The sequence below is a fragment of the Musca autumnalis genome, unplaced genomic scaffold, assembly GCF_047663935.1.
Source record: "Musca autumnalis isolate F117 unplaced genomic scaffold, ASM4766393v1 scaffold_2, whole genome shotgun sequence".
NCBI lineage: Eukaryota > Metazoa > Arthropoda > Insecta > Diptera > Muscidae > Musca > Musca autumnalis.
The window spans coordinates 75305154-75332541 of record NW_027411755.1 but is presented as its reverse complement, the minus strand read 5'-3'; the positions used below and the strand labels follow the sequence as shown (position 1 = coordinate 75332541).

Below are 27388 nucleotides of genomic sequence, written 5' to 3'. Positions count from 1 at the left end.
GATCCTCCATTACAACAAAATCTGCAATATTATCCCATTTTCCGAAATGCCATTTCTTGAATAGCATCGTTGTTTTTGAACGTATAAGCTTGAAATTTTGCCAGATCATGTATTTTAGCTTTATGTATCAGATTACGTCAACGTATTTCGATTTTCATGTCGGTTACGTCTTCGGGCATTTATGGTGAAGATATATGCTGGTATACCTCTGACTGATACGTTTTATTAATAAAGCGCTATATTGTCATTACTTATCATGAGAAATTACTTGCATGTGTTCAAAAAGTCCAACATTCTCTTTTTTCCAAAAAAAAGATATGAGAGCGTCTTTGGCGAGACCCCAACATTACAAAAACATAATTGCGTGCTATCATGGTTGAATGGCTACACATTAGCATGCATACATGGATACATTCATATGGTGGTTTTTTAAAGAGGGAGGAGTGGATTGATAAATACTAGTGGAGCACTAAATCAAGCTCCACAAAACCAGATACTTTGTTCGCAACAAAGATGACTTGTTCTGATCAGTGGGTAAACGAAGAGGCAATAAACTAAAAAAAAAACAATAAACAAAAATAAAACCAGAAACTGGGGGCCGGTCTCCCATTTACGAAACGTGAATTTTTATCAATTGCCCAGTGTTTTTGTTTTGCTGTTTTTTTTGTAGATTATTTTGTTGTTTTTTGGTGATTTTTAGTTTCGTTTTATCAGCACACGCCATATGTACATATGTTTGTACGGTACACATATACATACATATTTTTTATTATATTAATATTTTTGTTTTGATTAAAAAATCAAAACCATATTCAGAAAATACCAACTCACGATGAGTATTGACATTGAAACAACCTTTGAAAGTGTAAATATAATAATACATGTTTTAAAGTTCCATTCAAATTAGGTTAGGATGGACTGTAAGGAACTTTAGCAGAAAATGGTATCCGGTAACCTTAATTCCTAATTTTAAGGGGGTTAATTCACATTCGAAAACCTAAATACATTAGGGCTATAACTTTTTTTGAATTATTACAAATAGGTTTGCTAATGACAGAATGGTTTTCTTCATAACATTGCATAACAAAATTATTTTTTTCTAAAATTGGGAGACAAATTTTATACCTATAGGTGCCGTGACATAACTCCCTCGGACATAACTTCCAACATGATTTTGGGAGTTATGTCCGCCTTGATTTGCGTTTTTAAAATTTAAATATTTCTTTTAAATACAATTTTTATTTCAAATTTATAAAAAATGTAAAAAATAGCATAAATTTCATATATACATCATTATATATGGGCAAATCTCAGAAACAGTCTACCAGCCAAATTTTTTTTATTTTATCCAAATTTATTTATTTTCTCACAGAAGATTAGACTGGATATCTAATTTTAGATATATGTTAAAAACTTTTTTTCTATCATTATTAACACAAAAATTATTACAAAATTCTACCCTACCTCAGGTTTTTTAATTTTATACAAAAATTGTACATTTTTTACATGTTCATATTATTACTTTAGTGTTAACATAAGTGGTAAACTCGAAAGCCATATTGTTATTCGCTCAATTCTCTTAGATTTTGACAAAAAATATCTTTTACTATTTGGGAAAAAAGTGAAATTAGGTATGAAAAGACTGATCCAAGTGGTGTAGCGTTCGTCACGAAAAATTATGTTTTTTTATACTGTGGGCAGAAATTTCTATTTTTTTTAAATTCATCTATAAATTTAAATTAAATTAAAATAATAAATCTAAAATAATAAAAAAATTACAGTGCATTAATTTCTGTAGCGTTCGTCACGATTTGAGTTCTCCCAAAAAATAAAAAAATTGCCTTTTAATCCTGTTTTCACTTTCACTTGTATTCTGTTTTTGTTTTATTCTGTTTTCGTCACGATTTGAGTTCAGTTAATTGGTAAGAAACTTAAAAAATGAAATGATATTTCAATGTTATATTTATTTTCTGATGGATGTGCAAGTCAATTTAAAAACAAGTTCATTTTAAGTAGTATACCCTTTTTCAAAGAAGAATTTGAGTGGAATTTTTTGCAACTGCTCACGGAAAGGGTGCAGTAGACGGAATCGAAGCTGTCGTAAAGAAAAAAATTTGGCAAATGGTAAAAGCTCAGAATATTGTTCTTAATAATGCCGATGATTTTTTTAAATTGGCAAAAATGAATACAAATGGTATTTTCATTTTATGTGTAAGCAGTAGTTATATACAAAAATCAGCTGGAATTCTTTCGGAGAGATGGGCTAACGTTAAGAGCATTCCCGGAATTAAAAGCAAACATTATTTTTCGTCATATAACGAAAATGCGCCCGAAATCGCACTAACGTCAGATTCATTAAAACATAAAATTTATTTATAAACATATACGCATTGATAAACTTATATATGAACATAAAATATGACTTAAATAACGTTATTTACAAGAAATATACATTGTTTCGTTAAAATAAATACACTGGTTTTTATTTACTATATACTGAAAAAATGTAGCGTGCATCACGTAGCGTGCGTCACATTAGGTTTGCTGATTTTGAAAAAAATACAAAATTGTTTGCCTAAAAAGTAATTGTTTTAGAATTCTCTTATATTCATCTTTCTTTTAAACTTTTCATTTTGTGTGCTTTATTATGAAAAATTTGCTAAAAATTATGAAAACATACCACAACGTCGGAATCTACTTCCACTTTTTGTAGCGTGCGTCACAATAACTTATAATCAATTTTTTCCGCTAATTATACTTGTTAAAATTTTTTTTATAGCATTCGAAAGTGCTCTCAAATTCTATTAAATACCATGTATAGATTCAATGCATCTATCTGGAATGTTCAAAAAATTTTAATATTTATGCCCAAAAACGCGTACAAATGTAGCGTTCGTCACGCAGGATTTACCCATATTTATACATTTCATATATACAATTTATTATTATACAATTTATTTAATACAATTTATTATTAATTTAACATTTTTAAGAAAAAAAGTGCATCAATTATATTCAATATTTGTCTTTAAATAGACTTTAAATGAAATATTCTTCAACAGACCCTACAATTTGTCTGCAGAATGGACAAAATGTACACACAGAAAAAAATGTACTCTCTAACATATGTCCCGAACATATTTTGCAGCAAACATATATTTGTTTGCAAACAGTCCCTAACATAACAACGCTTTTCATAAAGCAAAAAAAAAAAAATACTGGTTTTTCTGATAGATTAAAAAAACAATATTGGCGAGTTTTTGTTTTTATTGACAAAGCCAGCGTAACCGCTGGAAAATTTCAAAAAGTATCATTCCAGGAAAAAATTGGCACACGTCCTTCAAAAAAGTAGAACAAAAAGTGGCACACATTTTTCTTATTATTAAAAACAGAAAACAATTAAGAAGCTTAACAGAACCAGTTCGTATATAAGTAGTAGTATAAGTAGTAATACACAATAAGTTAAAAATACACTAAGGCCCATTATTACATCCTTTCTGTAGTTAAATTTTGGCCGGTATCGGACAGATAACCCGTTTTTTGATCTTACATGTTTCCTTTAATAATAAGTGTCAGATAAATTAAAAGGAACTTTGTATTCCTTTTAAAATTTAAACTGCGCCCGAGAGTATGCTGCACCAAAAGCAAGAAAAAATTGTCAGCAGATTCAAATCAACCAATTTTATGTATACAGGCTTTTTTGCTTGATATTTTTACAAAATTTAACGTTTATTTTAAATGGAAGATGTAAAAACAAATCCCTGGTAATGCGAACTTTATTTTTTAATTTTCTTAAAGTAAGGTATAACTAAAATGGACTTTAAAGACAAGATGTAAGAACGGACCTAAAACTAAAAAAGTTAGGAAAACATATAATTTCAAGTGTACACGGTTTCATGCGTTTGTAAATTTTGCTTATTTGCAATATTCGTAAAGAAACTAACAGTCCGTTTTATTTTACTTTTGTCAAAATTTCAGTGAAATTACTCTTTGTGTGGACCTAAAAATAATAATGAATTTTCCATCAAATAAAGAAGCCACTCAACTATGTTTTCTAATTATACTAAATCAGGGACGTAGCCAGGATTTCATTTCGGTGGGGGGCCCACCTGACCAAGATTTTGAAAGTTTATGTTAGCGAAAATTTCTTATTTAGCAATGATGTAAACCTTATTTTGGACTTATATTACTTTTTTTTCATTTATTACAACTGAGTTCAAGACTCATCAAGTAATATTACTATATTTACATATATATTTAGCATGTGTTTATATTTGTGGTGAGTAAATAATTCAATAATTACCCAACATACCAAAAAAGCTTGAGAATTATATTATAATAAGCTTACCAACATAAGCCTTAAGCTTATAAAAGACTTGAGAAATCTGTTGTTAAAAGCTTATGTCATAATTGTAGAAAAACCGAAACGGAACCCTTGTTTATAAGCTTACGCTTGTAATTGTAGAACAAGCTTATGCAATTAATATTATCTTAAGCTTACCATTGTAATAGTAAAACAAGCTTACATATATTTTTTTAAATTTTTATTAAAATTTTATAAATTTATTTCATATTTTGAGATTTAGTTATAAATTAACAAAATGTGTAGTGTGTAGTTTTTGGTTTTATAACTGTTTCGCGTCTTTATAGGATTTTTCACGAACCGTCTTGAATGAATGTGTCGTTGGAGTTGCGGCATCTATGAAAAGTAGAAATTTAGTGATAATTTTTGCAGTTAATTTTGTAAATTGAACTTACTTTATATAGCGTTTATCGTGCAATTGTTGTGCGCCTTGCACTCTGTATGCATGGTTGATATTCTCAGGTCGGGCAAAATATCCAACGGTGGCAAAATATTCCTTAGCGTAATGTAGACGACATTTCCGGATCAACGATGAAAAACTTTTATACAAATGGTGTCGTAAAACACGCGGTTCGGATTTGGCGATAACAAGTATGTCATTAAGCCAATATGAAGCGGCATGCACTCTTTAATATGAAATAAATCTACCGTGTCCCTTAGAAAATGGGTTTGGGAACATACTATGTATGAATGTCAAATATATAATTATTCGTAGTTTCGTCACTTTCACTATGTTCGCATTCACTTCTAGTTTCATCACAACCGCTATTTACATCACCAATCCTGAAAACTTCATCTTTTTTTCGCCCATATGTGATTCCTTCTGCACGGCAAAATTTTATTTTTCATTCGTTTTCTGTTGTTTTCTTTATTTATTCCTCGTACAAACAAAACAGCTATTTACCTTTGGTTGTACAGACGAGAATAGAGCGCGTTCTATTCGAAAAATATACATATGTATGTATGCACATAACACCTTCAACCATTGAAATTTCTGTATGGTTCACACCATGTGTACAATATTCAGATTTGTAAAAAGTGACAGTTGGTATGCACAAATATGTAAAAAACATACCGTGTAGAACAACTTTAAGAAATCGATGTAAAATACAAAAAAAAATTCTACTAATTTACTAATTTATCAACAAAAGTCAGGCAGACTTTAGAAAAGTTTGTTCCAGTAATAGTTTTACAAGCATTGTTACAAATTGATTGTGAATTTTCTATTTTTATAATATTATTCTCAAGTCCTATTACTTTTTATTTTTATTTGGTATGTTGGGTACACTCTAGAGAATAAATAATTTTCATTACTATTTTTAATTAAAATGACGTAAGACTTCTTGGCCATTTTCCCCTTGTTTTCAGAACTTGGTTGACAATATATCAGAGTTAATGTATGTTCAAAACAATATATATATATTAATAATCTCATATATATTTTGGGTGTATCATTTATCAAATAACTCACAACTACGGTGAATGTTATGTAATTCAGTGATATCACTTCGGTAAGACCAAAAGAAAGAGTATACAATCGGAAAACCTTAGAAATATCTTAACATTTAATTTTTTGTTTACATGGAATGTTGAGGACCTTTCCTTTGTTTCCTACTTCACAAAAGTTCAAAATCACGGCTTCAATTTTCCACTCCAATCTTATTGAGTAATTTATGGAAGGAAAATGGGATTAGTAGAGAATTGATTTATGCAGAGGGAACGTTTGGATATCATGGCGTTATCCACTAGTGTTTTTTATATTTACAGGTAGAATTTAGGAGTTATATAAATAAAGGAAATAAAGCCGAGACACGTGTCTTCTTGTTTTGGTATTTTATCACGCTGCGGTGTCAGAATATGGTAAATTTTTCAATTTCGGAAATTCAGGTGTTCAATCGTTGTTATTGTCATAAAGAACCCAATTGTAGTTATTTCCGTAAAGATATTTTGGTGTCCAATCGCAGATCTTATCACAAAGAATTTCTGAAGGGCGATAGAAGTTTTCTTGATAGAGAACTAGTGCTGAGCAATAGTGAGGATGTCCATCATGAAATTCTAGCACCAATTCGCGGGTATGTAAATGACAAATTCTGTCGCCCAATCGTGCATCTGGTAATAGACTTATTTTGGAGTCCAATCGTTTGACTTCTCTTATAGAAATACTGGTTTCCTATCCTGGTTCTTTTCATAAATGAATCAGGATCAAGGAAAACTCTGGCAGCCAGTCTTGAATTTTTTAAAAATGCAATTCTGGCGCCCAATCCAAGGTCTATACATGTATACATTCTTTTATACTCTCAGTCTTTAGTCAAAATGTGTCTCATCGAAATAATGGTTTTAGGGCCGAAGTGTGTTTGGAAGTAATCTGTTTCAGAAAACTTGGAGTCTACATAGCTATGTTCGTCCGTCTAAGTGGCTGCCTGGAGGACACGATAATTCGAACAGATCAACCGATTCGGTCTAAAATTTGGAATTCGTGATATTTTGTCCAAAAATGTACCATATCGATCCACTCTTCCGGTAACCTTCCACAGAGTATTTCAAAAATGTTCAGAGAAGTGCAGTTTAAGACCTCTCTGTGTAGTTAGTAAATATACCTGGGTAAGCTTAAGACCTCAGTAGTCATGGCTTCATGGCTGCTAATAATTTAGTTATAAGTAAAAATATGAAATAAATAAATTAATAAATAAAAAGACCTCTATGGAAACGCTTTGCTTATTTGCAACAAGTGTTCTCGGGGCCCCTAATACTACAGTACAAGTTTTTCAGAGGCAAGTCCATACTTCCAGAGACAAAGAGAGTGGCTGGTGCGCACGACAACTTTCGAAATGGATACTGCGTTGGTCCAAACTTTGTTTATCGCAATAGTTCTGCGAGCCTTATATAAAGTTCGAAGATGGTGATTTTCGGTTTGCTCCTTCTGGTATTTTCCCCCCAAATTTCAAGAATTTCAGCTAAAGTGGTATGTGCGAATTTTATTGAACGGAGCAACAGATTTGGTCTAAAATTTGGATTTAGTAATATTTTGTCCAAACTTAGTTTTAGCTCGAAAATGGACGATACTGGGTACATCCCTCACAGACCTTCGAACTGAATTGACTGGTGGACGTAATATCTTTTAAAAGGAATGACTCCGAAAATAAGATCTACTTCCAAAATGAACTATGTGGGTCCCGGTCCATTTCTTCAGACACCTCCTCCGCAACACTTGTGATCAATGATAAAATCCGTCCGTTTGTTAAGTTCATACGTCCGAAAATGGCTACACAATTCTGAAAATCTCCTAATACATAGCTTTGGGTTAAAGAATTTTGGTTGTGTAGCCACTATTCATTCTATCAGGGTATATTCCTGTCCGCAAAGCTGACTGATACTTGTTGAGATTTTGACGAAGCAGAATCTGTTTTTTTATTTCCTTTGTCGTCACAAAGTCCTTTGCCGAAGAAGAAAAAAGAATTATTTCTAGAAAAGTGCATCCATTGAAAGTACTTCCCAAAATGCAATTCAAAGAGTAATCAACAGTTTTTTTTATTTATAAGTTAAAGTATTGGACGTAATATGCCAAAAACGTTCAACAAATACAAATAAACGTCTTGTTCTGAACCCAGTAACCCAGAACCCAGGGCCGGGCCCCCCCTGGCTACGTCGGTGTACTAAATGCATTATCCGTATAAATTTCCACGAAATGACTACACGGAAGGTTATAGAACTCTGGAACCTGGTTTAGACTTTACACTTATACGATGATTAAGGGCATTATCCCGATTTATTTGACATTGTATGAAAATGACAACTAAAATCCACAGGATTTGCTAAACCAAGCATAGTCTAAACGGGATATAATGTAGATACCTTCACTTGATAAGAAGAGTCTTCAGTGTAGTTGTTATGCGGATCAAACTGTCTGTCTAACATTACCAAGCAATTTCGTTCATTTCTACCAACCAAAAAAACTGGTTTTTACATACGCAAATATCACTTAAAAAGAAACTAATAAAAAAGTGCCGTATGTTACTTCAATTCAAAATCGTGTAGTTCGACGCTTTTTTCTATTGCACCTTGTGATTTAAGTAGAGTTTGAATTACAAAGTATTTAATTTAAAAATAGTGGCACAAGGTATGAAAAAGTATCACAAAATTTAAAAAAGTGGCACATTTGGTATCAAAATAAAAAAGTGGCCCAGAAGTATCAATGCAGAAAAAAAGTGTCAAAATTGATACTTTAGTGGCACAACGGTCACGCTGGACAAAGCATGGTTTTTCAATTAGTGAGTGGAGAGGGAAGCTTTCTTTGCTTGCTCGCGAGTAAAGAGATGCCGCATTCTGTTTTATATTAAAGAAATTACAAATGTAGTTGCGAAGTATTTGACTATACGAACTTTGTTTTTTCGACACCAAACGCACTGTAGTTGTTTGGTTTGTCGGTTTGTCAGTTAACTCACAACAATTGTTGCGACAGCGGTAGTTGTTGTTGTGTGTGTGGTTTGTTGATAAACCCAGCTAACAATTTTTTCCGATTTTTTTCCGAATTCGGAACGAAACTCTGCACAAGTATGCGATTCTGATGTCGAATTCGTTCAGAAATCGGAACAAAATTGTGTGAGGGTGCCCACGAATTCGGAAAGTTTTATCGGAAAAAAATCGGAAGGAATATTAGAGTTTCTTTCCGAATTCTGAACGAATTCGCAAAAAAAACTCGAATAAAAAAAGGGAAATTTTTAAGGGAATTTTCGATTATCTGCACAATTTCGGAAAAAACTCGGAAGGAACATTCGAAAATCTGAAAAAATTCGGAAGATTATCGGATGTTTGATCCGATATTCGGAAAAAAATCGGAAAATTATCGGATGTTTGATCCGATATTCGGTAAAAAATCGGAAGATTATCGGATGTTTGATCCGATATTCGGAAAAAAATCGGAAGATTATCGGATGTTTGATCCGATGTTCGGAAAAAAATCGGAAGATTATCGGATGTTTGATCCGATATTCGGAAAAAACTCGGAAGATTATCGGATATTTGATCCGATATTCGGAAAAAAAATCGGAAGATTATCGGATATTTTATCCGATATATGGAAAAAATCTGAATAATTTCGTAATGTTTTATCTGAAAATCGGAAAAAATTCCGGTGATTTATATTTCGAAAAATGTTCGGATGTTTAATGCGAATTTTTTTATTCTTTATTTCATCATCTTTACAAGTTGGATTTAATAGTATTCATTGCTGCTGCCCGCTGATATTGTGTGTTTGCAAAATTATAAAACACAACTTTTCCTAAGAAAGTTTCCATGTGTCATCACGATGTTGTTCTTTATTTGGCGTATCTAAAATAGAATTATTAATATTTGTTATTATAAACATATTTTTACAAAATGTGTATGCAAACTTCCAATTTTAATTTGTTTTAAAACACACAATAATTTGTTCCGCTACGTCTTACTCACTTAACTGCTGCGAAATAACTAAAAAACAAGGTACAGCATGCAAACAAAGCAAAGAAATTTCCCTTGCCGCTGGCGTTGTTTGTATACAATTAACTCTCAACCAGAGTTCGGGATTTTTGCTCGCCAGAAAAATACACAGATCAAAAATTCAGATTATTCAGATTATGTGCAGAGTACTCGGAAACTAATCGGAAAGAAAACAAATCAAAATTTCCCTTCCGAGATTGTGCAGAGCACTCGGAAAATAATCGGAAAGAAAACAAATCAAAATTTCCCTTCCGAGATTGTGCAGAGCACTCGGAAAATAATCGGAAAGAAAGGTTACGAAATCTCGGAAAAAAATCTGATATCAGAGCCATCGGCAAAAATTGTTGGCTGGGAAAGTCTCAATGTTATCGTGAGACGATGCACTGTGGGCGAAATCCAAATCTAGCGGGAAAAAATTAATAACTACTAAACTAATTGAGATAGACAATTGAAAATTTGTATATATGTTTATTATGCACGTAGGCATAATTTCAATGAATATGATGTAATAGGAATGGAATAGCGCCCACATAACGGTACCTTCCGATTTTCGGTATTTTGAAGTTTGTAGCCACATTTTCAGACCGAATTAGCTATATTACCATATGGGGATTCTAGGGGTCGAGAAACTCATCTACCAAAAATTGTGTATATAGGTCCACGTTTTGCAATAGCCCCCATATAACGGTACCCTCCGATTTTCGGTATTTTGAAGTATTCACCTATATTTTTTGATGTATTTTAAATTTTAGGATTCCTAGAGGTCAACAAATTTCTCCACCTAAAATTGTGGCATAGGTCCATGTGTCTATAGAGCCCCCATATACCTGTACCGTCGAATTTTCGACGGTACCCCCCCCCCCCCCCCCCTCGCGATGGTGGGGGTTGTGTTGTGGTTTGTTGATACATTGTCAATGTGATGGCGAGACGATGAGACCGATGAAAACAGCAAACCAATCGTACCGACATCGTAACGAAATCTTTATTATAAACCAGCATCCCGCAACTGCTGTTGTTACTCTCTTTCACCAAAATCCCCTCCACCCATAAAAAATTTGTTCTAACATAAAAAATATGTTGGTACCCAAACATATTAAATTGATATATGTTACAAAATATTTCAAACATATATTTGTTTGGACACAAGCAAATTATGTTTGGATCCAATCATATATATTTTTGCAATCAGTCCCAAACAAATATTTGGTTGGATCCAAACATATTTCTAACATATATTTGTCTGCGTGTAAGCGTATCGTTTGAGAAAACTCAGTGAATTGTCGAAATTCGTCTTGTTTAATTATTTTTAAAAAGTCCAAAAGCTCCCGTGTTTTGGAATAAGTGTTGACAAATAAGTTATCCTCGTCTCTGTTAAAAATTGGATTTATGTATGCCCCCATTTTTGCATATGTTGAAGTCTTCTACGATGGCTTCTGGGCGTAAAAGTGGTAATACCAGCAGTTTCTTTAAAATCCGTTTGGAATCGGTGCATCTTTTTAAAATTGGGGCTAAAGTTTTTAATTGGGAAGCCCTTCGACGTACAGCCTGAAAAAATGAAACCAACACCCTTTTAGCTTAATATTAGGATAAACAGCACATATTGCATTTCTCATGCCTTTTTCGAAATAACTTTACCTTTTTATATTGAACATTTTTGGGAAAAAAATTTCATTATTTGAGAAAAAACAAAAATCGTGTAAAATTATATGTACTTACATGTCTATCTTGAGAAACATAAATAATTAATTATTGATTATATCCGCAGATTGTGATTGGTTATCGAATATTGTAGTCTGGTAAAACTTTTCTGTAATGTTGCTTTCACACATTCCAAACACCAACATGAATCTCATTTTTAAATAATTATATGAAATCTTGAGGATTTTGTGGAGATTTCGGCATTGTTTCACACTTAAGCCTTCGCAAATGACGTTGCATTTTATTAAAAGTAACCAATTGAGCACAATTTTTATTGTTTTGACACTCCGTATTGAATACAGATCTAACCCTGTTTGCTTGAAGAGTGGGCTTTGCAACTTCATGTGCAAACGTATCTTTTAATGTGTTCATTCGTGGTTTTATTTAAATATTGGCTTTTTCCAAAAAAAGTTGTTTCTCTTCGGTTAAATATAATAGTACACATCCCTTTCGGGCACCATCAATATGCTCGAAATTCGTTGGGAGTTATGTCAGCGTTTTTTTTGGCGTTATGTTCGTTTTGCTTTGCGGACATAACTTCCAACGAGTTTTGGGAGTTATTTCCGTGGGAGTTATGTCCGGACACCATATGTATAACCTAAATAGTTGTTTAAATAATCCTCAATTTCTACTTTTTGTAAAAACTTCGGCCCCGAACAGTACACAACAAACCTATTGCGTTATATAACCTAATATGTCAGCAGTTAGTTTGTTTATCGTTCATCGTATGTACAAGTACTATGCACCGGGGCCTTTTCAGCCAACTTGAGACGAACTCCTTTGTTTTCGACGTTACAACTTTTTGACAGTCGACAGCACTTTATTTGCAATGGGTAGGAGACTTAAGCCTCTGTCTCTCATAGAATATATCCTTGGTATGTTCATCTTTCTATACGGTCGGCACAAACCTTTTTGTCTCTTATACACGGGACATAGCAGACTGAGGTTCCAATCCATTGTGTATGTATTCTTCCATCCAAATTTTCAACTGATGCCTACTTCTTATCAGGATGTCGCCACCGGTCTTGTTTTTCAGCCGATGAATTGCTGTCATGATCTTCCGTTTGGGATTGACTCCCAAGTATCTTCATCGTCGTCCATATTCGATACGAAAAGCTTGACGAAATGTTCCTTCCAGATCCTCAGTAAGCTATTGGTATTAGATACCAGATTCCTTTCATCGTCTTTACAGGAGATTGTCTCGGCACTATACCCTTCAGTCTGGTGTTCTACACTTTGGTAAAATTTTCGGACTTCCAATTTCTCCCGATCACATTTTTCCCTCGTAAGTTTGTAAGTTTATTTTTATACCCTCCACCATATGGAGGGTATAATTAAATTTGTCATTCCGTTTGTAACACATCGAAATATTCGTCGGAGACCCTATAAAGTATATATATTATTGATCAGCATAAAATTCTATGTCGATTTGACCATGTCCGTCTGTCCGTCCGTCCGTCAGTCCGTCCGTCCGTCTGTCTGTTGAAATCAAGATACAGCTCGCAATTTTAAAGATAGAGAGTCAAAAATTGGTACAGAAGTTTTTATTACTTGCAGGATGGTTGGTATTGAAAATGGGATATATCGGTCCACACCTTCATATAGCCCCCATAGAACGGTACCTCCCGATTTTCGGTATTTTTAAAGTTTTAGCTTCATTATCCTACCAAAATGGCTGAAATTTGGTACGTAGTCTTCTTTAGGGGTATAAAACTTTACCCCAGAATTTTGTCGGTATCGGTCCACAGCTTCATATAGCCCCCATAGAACGGTACCTCCCGATTTTCGGTATTTTGAACGTTGTGGCCTCAATATTCCACCGAAACGGCTGAAATTTGGTACGTAGTCTTCTTTAGGGGTATAAAACTTTGCCCCAGAATTTTGTCGGTATCGGTCCACAACTTCATATAGCCCCCATAGAACGGTACCTCCCGATTTTCGGTATTTTGAAGGTTTTAGCTTCATTATCCTACCAAAATGGTTGAAATTTTTAACTTAGTCTACGTTGGTGGTATAAAACTTTCCCCCAGGACTTTGTCGGTATCGGTCCATGCCTTCATATAGCCCCCATAGAACGGTACCTCCCGATTTTCGGTATTTTGAACGTTGTGCCCTCAATATTCCACCGAAATGGCTGAAATTTGGTATTTAGTCTTCAATGTGATATAAAACTGTTCGCCAGAAATATGTCTGTACAGGTCCACGCTTTCATATTGCCCCATTTCTGACTAAAATTCGTCGGTATAGGTCCACGTTTCGATATAGCCCCTATAGCCCCCATTTTCGTAATACTGAAGATTGTGACGTCAATATCCAACGAAATGGCAGAAATTCGTTATTTCGTCTTCCAACAATTATAAAATATAGCGGACCCGGCGAACTTCGTCTCGCTATTAAGGAATAAAATTTCATACAAAAACTCAATTTTCGGTTTTTCCAATTTTCCGACTTTTCCAGAGAGATTTTCCAAAATTTTCTTCCGTAAAGACCTTCTCCTCGAAAATACGAATAACTGACAAAAAATTTTACAGAAATCGGCCTAGCCGTTATCATTTTATGAATTACTATACATTTTTTACACCATTTTTATATATATAGATTCCAGAGGAGTATTATAAGTATAGGTCCACGTCTTCCTATATCCCCATAGAAGCGTACTTCTTGATTATCGGTATTTTTTAAGTTTTAGCCACATTCTCTTACCGAAATATAGGAAATTTGGTATTTAGTCTTCTTTGAGCCTAAAAACATTCCGTCAGAAATTTGTTTGTTTATCGTTTATCGTATGTACAAGTACTATGCAGCGAGGCCTTTTCCGCCAACATGAGACGAACTCCTTTGTTTTCGACGTTACAACTTTTTGACAGTCGACAGCACTTTATTTGCAATGCCTCTGTCTCTCTTAGAATATATCCTTGGTATGTTCATCTTCCTCTACGGTCGGCACAAACCTTTTTGTCTCTTGTATTGTTTCTCAGCCGATGAATTGCTGCCATAATCTCCCGTTTGGGATCTTCATCGTCGTTCATATTCGATACGAAAAGCTTGACGAAATGTTCCTTCCAGATATTCAGTACGCTATTGGTATCACCTGCCAGATTCTTTTCATCGATTGTCTCGGCACTCGGTCTAGTGTTCTACACTTTGGAAAAATTCCGGACTTCATTATGAGTAAGTTTATGTTTATTTTTCTGCTTAATTCGGCGCCTATCTCCAGTTCTAGGAATGTGACTGCTGCGATAGGTTGTAATTACTAATCTGCTGTAGTAAGTTGAGTAGGTTTGACAGGTCAGTTAAAAATGTGCAGTGTGTCGTGCGGTCTTGTGCCGCATGCTGGACAGATGTTTTGCACGGTGTCAGCAATCATTGCCCTATAGAAATTTAGACGGCTGCACCATCTCGAACATACTTGAGGGCAGAATTACTCTGTTGTGGCGACTGACGCTCTTCAGCTGCGATAGATGTCGGATGTTCTCCAAGGACCGCATTCCCACGATAGTTGTTTATGGTAGCTGCGTCTTGGGTTCTCTCTTGTTACGTTGGACCTCTTTATCTAGATCACGACTTCTTCTGGTTGAGTCCTCTACTGATATGGGAGGAGATGGCGTGCAGTGCTGCTTTTGGAACCTATACTGATGATCGGCAAATGGGTAGTTGTTTCTGATGCTGGTGTAGAGTAAAGTCTTTGCTACGGGCGACAAAGGCGAAGTCGGTCTGTGCGATTCACATTTGCTGTCATTCTTGCCTGACTTTAGTAGCGGTACCACCCTACCCATTTCCATACTTGTGGGTGGCTATCGAAAGGTTGGGGACTTTGGTGAGATATTCGACTTCCGGCTCATCCAGCTTTGTCAGCTTTACCATGGAAATCCCATCAGGGCCTAACGCTTTGGATGATTTAGCGTTGCTGATGGCATTCGCAAGATCATCTACTGCAAATTATGGTGGTTCCTCTTAGGCGGGAAGTAATCTAATGCTCCGTAGTACTCGCCTTTTCTTCTTTCGTGATGCTCGACAAACGACAAAATAATTTGCCCTTCTTTTCGGATCAGTCAGCGAGACTGATGTCCTGTCTTACTTATTTCCAGGGCCCACAATTCACTTATTCCAGCGCCAATGTTGCAACTCTTCATATTATTTAGCCACTTGTTCCGCTTATGCTCGCCGACCAACCTGTTAACTTTCAGTGTCCGCTACTAGAGTCTGGGGTTGGCTCGACGAAGCTAATCATGCACATTTGCTAATATCGTCCTCTCTGCTGTTCTCATTTCGGGTATTGAACTAGTAGGTATATAGCGAGCATCCGCATTGGTGATGATGTCTAGGAACGTCCTCTCTGCTACCCGAACATCTGAAGGGTTGGGAAGATCTCTGAAGCGGTGATAAGTGAACTCTCTGCAACTAGGCCAGTTAGCTTCCCCATGATTGATAAAAGAGTGGCTGCTGCTGGGAAATTTGTTCTCACTTCGGGTATTCAACTAGGAGGTATATAGTGATGGAGGTATATTAGTGATTATGTCTAGGAACGTCCTCTCTGCTCTCTCTCTCTCTGCGGTGATAAGTGAACTCTCTGCAACTAGGCCAGTTAGCTTCCCCATGATTAATAAAAGTGTGGCATTCAGAGGTGTGAATTCGAGCAGTCTGCCGATGGAGACAATTATGGGTGATGGTCTGAGCCAAGAGAAACACGATGGTTATATCTGGTGAACTGTGACACTCTCCGCTAATTCTGGTAGGGGTGTCCCCATTGACCGGCCTTCGAGGACCGAATGTCGCAACTCATGATCAGCTTTAAAGTGCCCCAAGACCAGTCGGTTATAACCTTCCAAAGGCGGGCAATTGTTGGCCCTATGACCTGGAGTACAGCAATTTATCGGTGGGATGTATACGTTAAGTAACTTTACCTTGACAGTCCCACACCTGACTTCCACCCCCATAAATTCCATGTACGAGTCATTAGAGACAGGCTCAAGCGAGATAGATTTGTGTTGGGTAGACTGGTGCAAAAGAAAGCTAATCCCCCACCTCCATTACTGATGCGATGATTCCTTAGTACGTGGTAACCATCATCACGCTGTAAGCTGCAGTTGTTGTTGAACTTGGTTTTCTTAACCGCCGCGACTCATAAATTCCAGTATTTCCTCGATCTTACCTCGGAGGCTGCAAACATCGCTGTGGAACGATGATCTCTGCTGTACTAACCCAGGTGCTTCTATATACACTTTCTGAGAGAACGCGCGCTCCTACAGAGTGCTTCTATAAACCTTTTCTGAAAGAAAGGGTGCGTCAGTAGACCCTTTCTGAAAGAAAAGGTGATTCTATAGAACCTTTCTGAAAGAAGAGGTGCTTCTACAGACCGTTTTTGAAAAAAAGGATGTTTCCTGAAAGAAGGGGTGTCTCTATAGACACATTTTGAAAGAAAGGGTGCTTTCTGAAAGAAAGGGTGTCTCTATAGACGCTTTCTGAAAGAAAGGGTGCTTCTACAGACCCTTTCTGAAAGAAAATGTGCTTCTATAGACCCAACATAGAAAAACGATACAAATACAAACATATGTACACTGAGGTGGCAGCCGCTGGTCGGAATACGGGTGTTGTGTGGTTCCGGGTCAATCCGATATCAAAGAAACCCTCGCCGTGGGATTTCCACAATTGAAAATATGTCCGAAGCTCACAACCAACCGTCTTACATTTCTGTGAAAATTCCCACAATTGACATTTTAAACTCTTAATGCCATTCATTCTAGTTAATTTTCCTTCACTTAACATTCGGGCCTCGATTTAACAAATTATGTATAAAACAAACAATAAAACAAATTTTATTATTGATTGTTTTAAATTAACATTTGATTTAATTAAATAATCTTTGTTTAAACAAATGTAAAGGAAAAATTGTGTAATTATTTAAATAACAAACTTCAGCTGTAATTGTCGTTAGATTTTTTAAAACATATCGAAACAGATTTCCGTTTAAAATTCTTTCTCTCAGAAAAGTTCCCTTTAAATAGTTACCATTTCACATAAAATCTATTAGTTCAATTTGAATATTCATTACGTCGAAATAAACATGAAATTCATAACTCTTGCATTAGTCTTCTGTATAATTGTGGCTGTTGTTCATGGTAAGTTTCAGAATTCTTGGTAGAATATTACTACTAACATATTGTTTCAGCACAATTTATCCAAGGCAGAAATTTGCCTCAACGTAGACGCATGTTGGCCCAAAGACGTTTCTTAGCTAGAAATGGTCAACAACAAGGATTTTTCCAAAGACGTTTACAAGGCAATCGTCAATTGAGACAACGTCCACTGAAAAAGTTCGTTGTCAAAAATCCATTGGCCAACAAAACTTTCCAAACTGCTGGCGTTGCTCATGCTGCTGTTGTACAACCAGTACAACCCGCTGCTACCGTTCAAGTTGTACCAAAAAAAGTTGTAGAGACTACAAAAGTTGTTGCTGAGAAGAAATCTGCCGAAAATGAGGAAACTACTTTCGTGGCTTAAAAATTTGTAAGGAGTATTTAATAGATGCGTTCAGACAGATTCAACCATATAACATTTAATTCCAATAAAAGCTGATGAATAATTGATCCTAAGGAAGCATTTTTGGTGAGGGTTCCGATGTAGAAAAACCTTTTACTACTGATATTAAGACTAATATAGAAAAGGAAGACTGATGAATGTACATTGAGTGACTTCATTGCCCTAAATTCCTGCAATAACTCTATATGCAAAAGTTGGGGAATCAGACCACAAACAAAAGAGAGACCACAAACACAAATTAAAGTTCTGCTTGTCTAGCTGCATGCCCTGAGATTTAATTTGATCAGGTCCAAGCAAAGTAATGCACAGCGAGGTGCATCAAATCTCATTACTGTATCATTCAACTTCTGAACATTCAGGTTCAGTGTCAGGTATGTAGAGCAGCAATAGGCGGCGGGCGCTTACTGAGAGCAAGTGAGCGTAAATTTCAATATAAAATGCATTGCAATTTATGCTCACTTGCTCTCAGTAAGCGCCCGCCGCCAATCGCTGATCTGGAGGTGGTTTGAAGTTCAGGGAGCTAGATGTGTGGCGATGTCCATGGCTTGGGTATTCAAGAATTCTACAACTAAGTGACAGAGGAGGTGAAATCGGCTACATTTCGCCGAGTCTGGACTTCAACACAGTTGACATTTTGGGAAATGAATGATTGGGAGCAGGACATAATCTCTAACAGCTAGCCATTTTCACTGATTAGTCAAACGGAAGCTGGTGTGTACTGTGAAAAAGTGGACATGAGACGCTCATTTATTTTCAGGGATAATGTAGAGTGGTCACGGACTCCATAGACAAAAGCTGTAAATGCAAGATATTGAGGTAAATTTTTCTTGTTATCTCAGGAAGTAGAAACGCTTCCCTACTCTCACTTAGTAAATCTGAATTGCTGTAGGGTCACTGCCGCATAAGGTCCATGAGCATCAAATAGAATGACAACTACAGGCTCTGTGACAATCCCCCAGAACTACATAACACCCGTATTCCGGCCAGCGGCTGCCACATCAGTATACATATATTTATATTCGTGTCGTTTTTCTGTGTTGGGAGCAGCACATTTCGAAATGCCTACTCCGCATTCTTTTGATCCGTGCCGAGACGGAGGAAAACCCAGGACCAATATGAATGTGCTCGGATTGTCACATTCACATCCACCACACTCAAACTTCGATGAGATGCAATATATGCTGGAAGTGGGTTCATCACAAGGGTTGGTTAAATCATCTGAAGAATTGCAACATTGGAGCCGGAATAAGTGAATTGTGGGCAACAGTTAAGTCACTCTCGAACCCTAGAAAGAAGGAAGACAGGACCTCAATCACGTTTGGCGACGTTACGCTGACTGATCCGAAGATGTGCGCAAATTATTTCAGTCGAGCACCCCGGGAGACAGAGCGAAGAGAATCGCAACAGATCTCTTCCTGCCGAGGATGAACCACCACAAATTACAATGGATGATATTGCGAATGTCATCCAAATTCTTGGGCCCTGATGGAATCTTTATGGTAATGCTGAAACAGCTGGATGGGCCGGGAGTCAGGTACATTAATAATGTTCTCAACCGTCGCTAGACACCCCAGCGTCAGAAATAGCTATCCAGTTGCCGATCATCAGCTTGCACACCTTCTCCATACATATTAGTCGAGGACTCAACCAGAGCAGGCCGTGTGAAAGCCGACTTATCAAAATCCCTTCACACTGTCATGCACTCCACGCTGTTTGAGGACATTGACCAGATTACCCTTCTGCCCAGTTTGAAACGTTGGAAAATCAATTATAAGTGTGGACGCCAGTCGTACGTGGAATTCAGGAACAAGAAGTCCAAGCCCCGTATACTGAAACTGGGAGTTCCCCAAGTTGTGTTGTTATCTCCGTAACTGTTTAACCTCTCCTCTTTTCCACCCCGCCCCAGACGGCATTAGGATCGTTAAGTATACAGATAATTGTACGATCTTGGCTTAGGAGAGAGTTCTATAAAGAAGTCGGTTACCAGAGGAACGCCACAGGGAGGAGTTTTATCACCCCTGCTGTGGCTTCTGGTACTGAACGGGATACTTACGGAGTTCGACAAGCTAAAAACCAAGGTGGTTGCGTATGCGGATGACGTAGTCATTCTAATTAGCGGGAAATTCTTATCTACGCTGTCTGAACTTATGCAAGGTGCTCTAGTGAAGCTCTCACGTTGGGCCCACCATAATGGACTTGGTGTGAATCCGACGAAGACAGAGCTGGTACTTTTCACCAGGAATAGAAAGATTGCTGCTTTCGTTCCACCAACTCTAGATGGAGTGCAATTAGGCCTCTCCACGGAAGCAAAGTATCTTGGTGTGGTCCTCGACCACAAGCTTTGTTGGAAGAGGAATACCGAGGAGCGAACAAAGAGAGGCAAGAATACCATAGGTAAGAGCTGGGGTCTCAAACCACATGTAATACACTGGCTGTATAGGACTGTGGTTTATTCTATCCTGACCTATGGTTGTCTTGTTTGGTGGCACGTACTCAGCAATAAATCAAACCTTTCTAAGCTAAGTAGTGTGCAACGTGCCGCGACAATTCTTAGCAAACAGGGCAGTCACTATATATGTAGACAGCCAGGCAGCGCTAAAAGCAGTAGGGTCTTTCACTATAAAGTCTAGGATCGTTCGAGATTGTAGGTCTATCTTGAAAACCTGTGGTATGTCAGTAAGATTTTGTTGGGTACCTGGTAACTGTGGTGTTGAGGGAAATGAGATTGTGGATGAACTGGCGAGGCGGGGATCACAATCAACCAACATGCAAGTGGAGGTTGGTGTGAAACCTCCGCTTTGTCATTTCATAGACAAACTCCCCAGGTTCTACGTTGAGAAAACCAAAAGTACTTGGCTAGATGCTCCTGGATGTCGGGTTGCAAAGTCAATCTGGCCGGTAATCTCGGCGCGTAGAAATGTTTCCCTTCTCTCGTTGTGCAAGTCGGAGATCAGAGTTGTTGTTGGGATCATTACTGGTCACTGCAACATTAGATCTATGACTTGCATATGGGATAACAGCAGCAGTGACTACTGTAGGCTGTGTGAGGACGTGGAGGAGATGGAGACAATTAAACATCTTCTCTGTCTGTGTCCCAGATTGAGTGCCAAAAGGCACAGGCTTTTTGGCGTTCACACGACGGAATCCCTGTCTCACTTCTCCTCTTCCGACCCCACAGCATTGCTAACATACTGCAGAGGCCTTAAATGGCTATGGGGCGGGTTAACTTAAGTATATTAGTTAATCTACCTTCTAAATATCATCTGTTTTCCTCTCCTTCACTCTCTTATTACCTTTTCTACTTCTCCCCTGTCTCTTCACTTTCTATATAATTTCTCCTATCCAAAACTAATCTCCATCTCCTTAGCTTATTTTTCACTCCATCACCACAACCGGATCTGCAACTACTTACTTCACCTACAACCATCAACTACATATCAACTTTCAACACTACTCCACACCCAGGATGATCACAATGGACAACAAGGTCTCCGAGTGGAGTGGCTGCTACTTACAGCAGCTGCGCATCCTATAACCTAACCTAACCTAACCTAACGGAAACCAAGAGCATAGGTGCCAATAGGTGGCAATCAAAAGATCTACTCTACAAAATATTAAAAATTTATAACATCTGCTCTGCCAAACCTACTCAATTAACTCCAGTAGATCTGTGGTTACATCCCATCGAAACAGCCACATTTCTAGAACTGGAGATAAACCCAGAGCCAGCTTGACGGTCAGAATCAGAACAAGAGAAATTTTCAACCGATAAAAGTTACTGATTTCCTATATAGACTACTTTAAATGCTGTGCTGAATATTCTGTATCAGACATTCATAGGTGCTTTGAGGTTTAGGGAGCTAAAAGAGTGGCGATGCTCATGGCTTGGGCATGCAGCATTCTGTAATAGTTATGCCGCCATGTTGGTTTATGCGATAGAGTGGGGGAAACAAACTACATTTCGCCGATTCTGGACTTAGATATTTTTCCTTAATTATTCCACTTGGGAACATAGGACTTCTACAAGATTTTTGTATATTGTGCCACAACAATGATTTTAAATCATGAACAGTTTTATATTGTTTGTGTAGTTCCTTCATCGTTGTTCTACGCCAAGTATTGCTTGGGCGTCCTATGCGGGTTACATTCTAGCGCTGTCCTTGGAATGCTGCATTGAGGCTTGCGCAGAGTGTGACCAACTCCATTTCTTTCTTAAAATTTGCCGTAATATAGATTTTTCGTTTGTTAATGACCATAACTCTGTGATTGTGTTGGGCCAAAATATTCTGCATATTTTTCGCAGGCATTTGTTGATAACAACTTGTAATATTCGTGCTGTTTGTGTCGTCATCCATGTCCACTCCCATAGAGTTGTGTAGATTTCACACATGCATTGTAATAATATAATTGTTCCAAAAACATCGGAACAAGGGAGAATTCTCTCATGTCAATGAGTGCACCCCGATTCATATTAGCTCAATGATATGGGACCTACAGTTTATCGCCGAGTCCGAACGGCGTGTTCTTAGACACCACTTGTAGAGAAGTTGTACATGGCTGAAATACTCAGGAAATGTCGCCAACATTACTGAGGAGGTATTTTGCCACCGTTGAATATTTGATGTTGCTTGACCGGGGAATCGAACCTACGACCTTCTGCGTGCAAGGCGGGTGTGTATACCATTGTACCACGGTTGCACCCCCACACTCCCATGCATTGAGTTTTCTTAATTTAGTCTTCAGTGATAGCTGGTTTGACCACCTACTCAGTCTTCAAAAAGCTGAACGAGCTTTGTTCAGTCTACTTGTTACATGCTTTTCAATATTACCATCATTTGACATGATTGATTCCAGGTAATAGAAAGATTGCACGTACTTTATTTTCTGGCCCTTTATTTTATTATTTATTTATTTGTATGTTTATTTCTAGACCCATTGAATCTGCGATATCCACCAAGTCCCATATGGCGTTTCGTTTGATGGAATCAAATGCCTTTTGACTCCAATAAATACTAGATATAATGGAGATCGCCATTCAATTGACTGGTCAATTATGAAACGTAGAGTATTAATCTGATCGACGCAGCTGCGATGTAGACGAAATCCTGCCTGTTCGAGAATCAATCGTTGCTTGCTTTCCAAATGTCAAATTATAAAGGAATGCCAGAGCCTCCTAAAGGGGAACGCAGGCGGATTTGCAAAGAGGCTCTGGCATTCCTTTATAATTTGACATTTGGGGACGCGAGCAAAGCAAGCGACGTTTGACTCTGTTCTGGCCTTTAGAGTTTCCTCTACACATTCCAACCTTTTATTTATTAAAATTGCCATAGTTTTGTAGATAGTGTTGAGGAGAGTTATCCCTCACCAATTGTCACAAATGGCTGGGCCGTTCTTTTTCGGTAATTTAATTACCGCGCCTTTCGTCCACGAATTGGGTATATCTTCAGTACACCAGGCGTGATGAATGTATGGGTAAAGAATTTCCACCGAGATAACTGAATTTGTTTGAAGGATTCCAGGAGATATAGTGTCTTCTCCTGGGGATTTGTTACGTTTTAGCTTCAATGTTGCCGAAGCGATTTAGTCAACAGTGGGAGGGGTTTCCGATATTGGACAATTGCTTCTGGGAATAATATTTGAGAGCATGCTCTCGTTTGGTGTATTAATGTGTTCACTTATATTGCTTATTGTCTCAAAATGCTCCATCCATCTGCGGATTTGGTCTTCGGTGCTTGTAAGTGTTTCGCCGATTAGATCTTTAATGACTGTATTCCGTTTCGGATTTTTGTTTGAGATGCGGTTTATAAGATTGTGCAGTTCTCTGATGTTGTGTCTTGCTGCAGCTACTTCTGCATCTTTTGACATATCCTCGAAGTATTCTTTTGTCAGCTCGAGCCGATTTCTTCACTGCTTTCGCTGTGTCCTCATATCTTTCCTTGAAGTTAGGATTTTCTAGTTTCTGCATTTTAACATATTTCTTTCCTGTACCATCGCTTTCTGTTTATATCCGATAACTAGGCCAGCTAAATTTTTGATTTTGCCGCAGGTACTTTCCCATGATATCTTTTTAATTTAATTTGTACCTCAACGATTACTAGCTCGTGATCACTATGTATATCTGCACCTCTCTTCGTGCGCACGTCTAACAGTGAGCTTCTCTACTTTCGACGAATGCAGATGTGGTCTGTTTGATTTCGAGAATGGCCGTTGGGATGGGACCATGTGCATTTGTGTATTGTTTTGTGCGGAAATATTGATCCTCCAATAACTAATTCATAAGTTTGACAGAGCTCTCTGAGTCTTTCTCCTTTATTGTTCTTTCTTCCGAGTGCATTCTTTCGCATTATGTGTGACAGTCCATTGTTGGTGCTACCAATCGTTGCGTTGAAATCCCCAGTAAGCAGAAGTTTATCCCTAGATGGTAGGGTAAACGCTCCTATTGTCGGCCGGTTCCAGTATTCGGCCACATTTGTATATAAACACGAATAAATAAGAATACCGTTATTTGTATAGTCAAATAAGATTACATTTATATAAAATATACTCCCTTCTCCCTCTATACAATTTTTCATGGTCCTGGGAACGGTATTTCAGCATTTATAGTCGTTTCTAACGGTACTGATTTGTCAACACGTGTTGAAGTGCATTTTTTAAGAAATTTGTTAGTTTATAAATAAAAGTAAAATAAGTAAAAAATCCTATTAATTCATATCTTGTTTTTAAATGAGTGACTGTCATATTATATATTACTAAAACTAATAAAGCAGAAGTAATAAATGTTTATAAAAAATGCGAATTCTTCGTATTTATGGTATGCCGACAATAGGAACAATAAAATCACAGTTGTTCCAATAGTCGGCATAGGTATGCCGACTATTAGAACATGCCAGTTTTTACATGGTTCCTAACGTCGGCCACAAATAAAAATTTAATAGATATGTATTTTTTGTCTCGTAGTTTCAAAATAAGAGTGCGAGTGAAAATACTCGAAATGGAGTACGTGTTTAATCGTAGAGTAAAATCGAATGAAACATATTTTTTGCCGTTTGTGTGTTTTTGCGTGTGTAGTAGCGCACAGGTTTTAATGTTCCTGTGGACTGAATGTGGAAAGAGCAAGTTGTGCGGAGGTGCAGAGGAGGCTATCCCGAAGTTCGAAGATGGGTGATAGGCGGTCCATAGGAGGTACTTCCGGAGTTCAGAGGAGGATGGTCGGAGGTTCAGAGGAGGTAGTTCGGAGGAGGACGGTAGGAGAACGGGAGGAGGTAGTTCCAAAGTTCGGAGGAGGGTGGTTGGAGGTCCGAAGGAGGTAGTTCCGATGTTCGGAGGAGGGTGGTCGCAGGTCCAGACGAGGTAGTTCCGAAGTTTGGAAGAGGGTGGTCAGAGGTCCATTCGAGGTAATTCCGAAGTTCGGAGGAGGGTGGTCGGTGGTCCAGTGGAGGTAGTTCCGAAGTTCGCAGGAGGGTGGTCAGAGGTCCAGAGGAGGTAGTTTCGAAGTTCGGAGGAGGTTGGTCGGAGGTCCAGCGGAGGTCGTTCCGAAAGTTCAGGCTTTTAAGTGTATGGTGCACTACAGCACTTCAAATCATGATATATCTTGCACATAAATTAAGCACTGATATTTGGCTAACTCTTTGCAAAATATGATCTAAGTAGTTGTTTTATTTTTCCTGTAATAACCTTTTTAAGTTGGGTAGTCAAAATTCCATTTCCAACTTAAAACGTGTTTTTCTCGAATCTTGATTTTTTGAGATTTTTCACTCTTCTAGTAAATGAGCGATATTTCAATTCAATAAATATAAATGTTAAAATTATTAATTTTTTGTTATATTTGTATTAATGTAAATGAATTTGTCAGATTTAAGTTTTATTAATTGATATAAATATATTTATGTAGGTTTTTAATCGTAATAAATTCTTATTTTTTTAAGTTTCTTCTTTTTTCTACAACGGTAAAAGGGGTGCCGACTATTGGAACATCATTGGCCGAACTTAGGAACATGCATGCCGACTATTAGAACATAGGATGTTTTTTGAAAAAAATTCAAATTGGCAATACTTATTAAATAATTAATAAAAACAAGTTTATAAATTCTGAAACATAACCCTTAAGTAATGCGTAAAATTAAATATTTACAGTAAAATTATATTCCCACAACCTGCGACACCAGTTTAAAAATGAAAAACAAGTTAAAGGGCCGACTATTGGTGCAATTACCCTATATTTTTTTAGTGTAGCAGTAATTTGGCTATAGAATTCGTCTTTAATTTCATCCTCTGTATCTTCAGTTGGTGCGTAGCATTATAAATTTATCTATATATATAAAAATAATTTATAAATAAATTTCCTAATATTGGTCTGCAACCATGTTGTTATAATTCCGACACCACATTCCCTGTGCTTTTCCTTGTCGCTGAAGAGAAGAGTGTTTCCATTGCTGTATATTTCTTCTCTTGTTCCACACCATCGCATTTCACAGATTGCCAGAATGCCCAGTCTATATTTTTTAAAAATAGTGCTTCTAGCTGTGCCACTCTTGATGTTTCACTAAGAGTCCTTACGTTTCATTGTCAGTGTTCCAATGTTCGTCAACGTTATAGGGGGTACATTTTCCCTTTCTCCTTTCGAAGTTTCTGTAATAATTTGCTCTTCAGATAAGTAGGGGATCAGCCTATAGTATCCTAGGATGGTACTGGGTCTGCCAAATCACATTTCTATGGCGAACCGCTTGATTCAAGACCGACACCCGCTACCGCTGTACAAACACCGTTTATGTAGACTCTACCGCGCTGTCTACTATCCAAAGACAACTATTCCTGTTGACTTAACATCTGCTTGTCTATGGTACTAGACGACCAGCTGCCGTCCTCTAGGTTAGATTTTGGTCACCCCCAGGTATTTTATTTCCCTTGTGCCCTCCATATTTATTGAGATATGGTGGGATTTCCCAATTTGCGAATGGGAGGGTCCCGATGGAGGATCTAGCAATACCCACACGTTGACATTTCCTTGACCAACAAGGCTCACAATCACCTTCTCTGTCGGTGTAATAGTCTTATTTAGAAAAGGCACAGGCTATGTGGTGCCGATGAGATTGAATCTCTTTCTCACTTCTCTTCTATAAAACCTGCGGACCTCTTTCTTTCGTTTAATTAATTTCTTTCTGTTCTTACCTGTCCATAGATTTCTACCCTCCCTTCCCGTTTCGCGTTCCTATTCTTATCACTATTTTAAAACGAACACAAGGGACCACTGGTCACCAAGTGAAGTAGCTGTCGACAACAATGGCAGCTGTGGATCCTATAACCTAATCTACA

At 37.3% G+C, this 27388-nt stretch overlaps 1 protein-coding gene across 1 annotated transcript in view; it reads right to left on the bottom strand.

Annotated features, from left to right (window-relative positions):
• The window catches only part of LOC141392833 (GTP-binding protein 10 homolog), a 112635-nt gene that overhangs the window by 27046 nt on the left and 58201 nt on the right, over positions 1-27388 (bottom strand). The window lies entirely within an intron of this gene.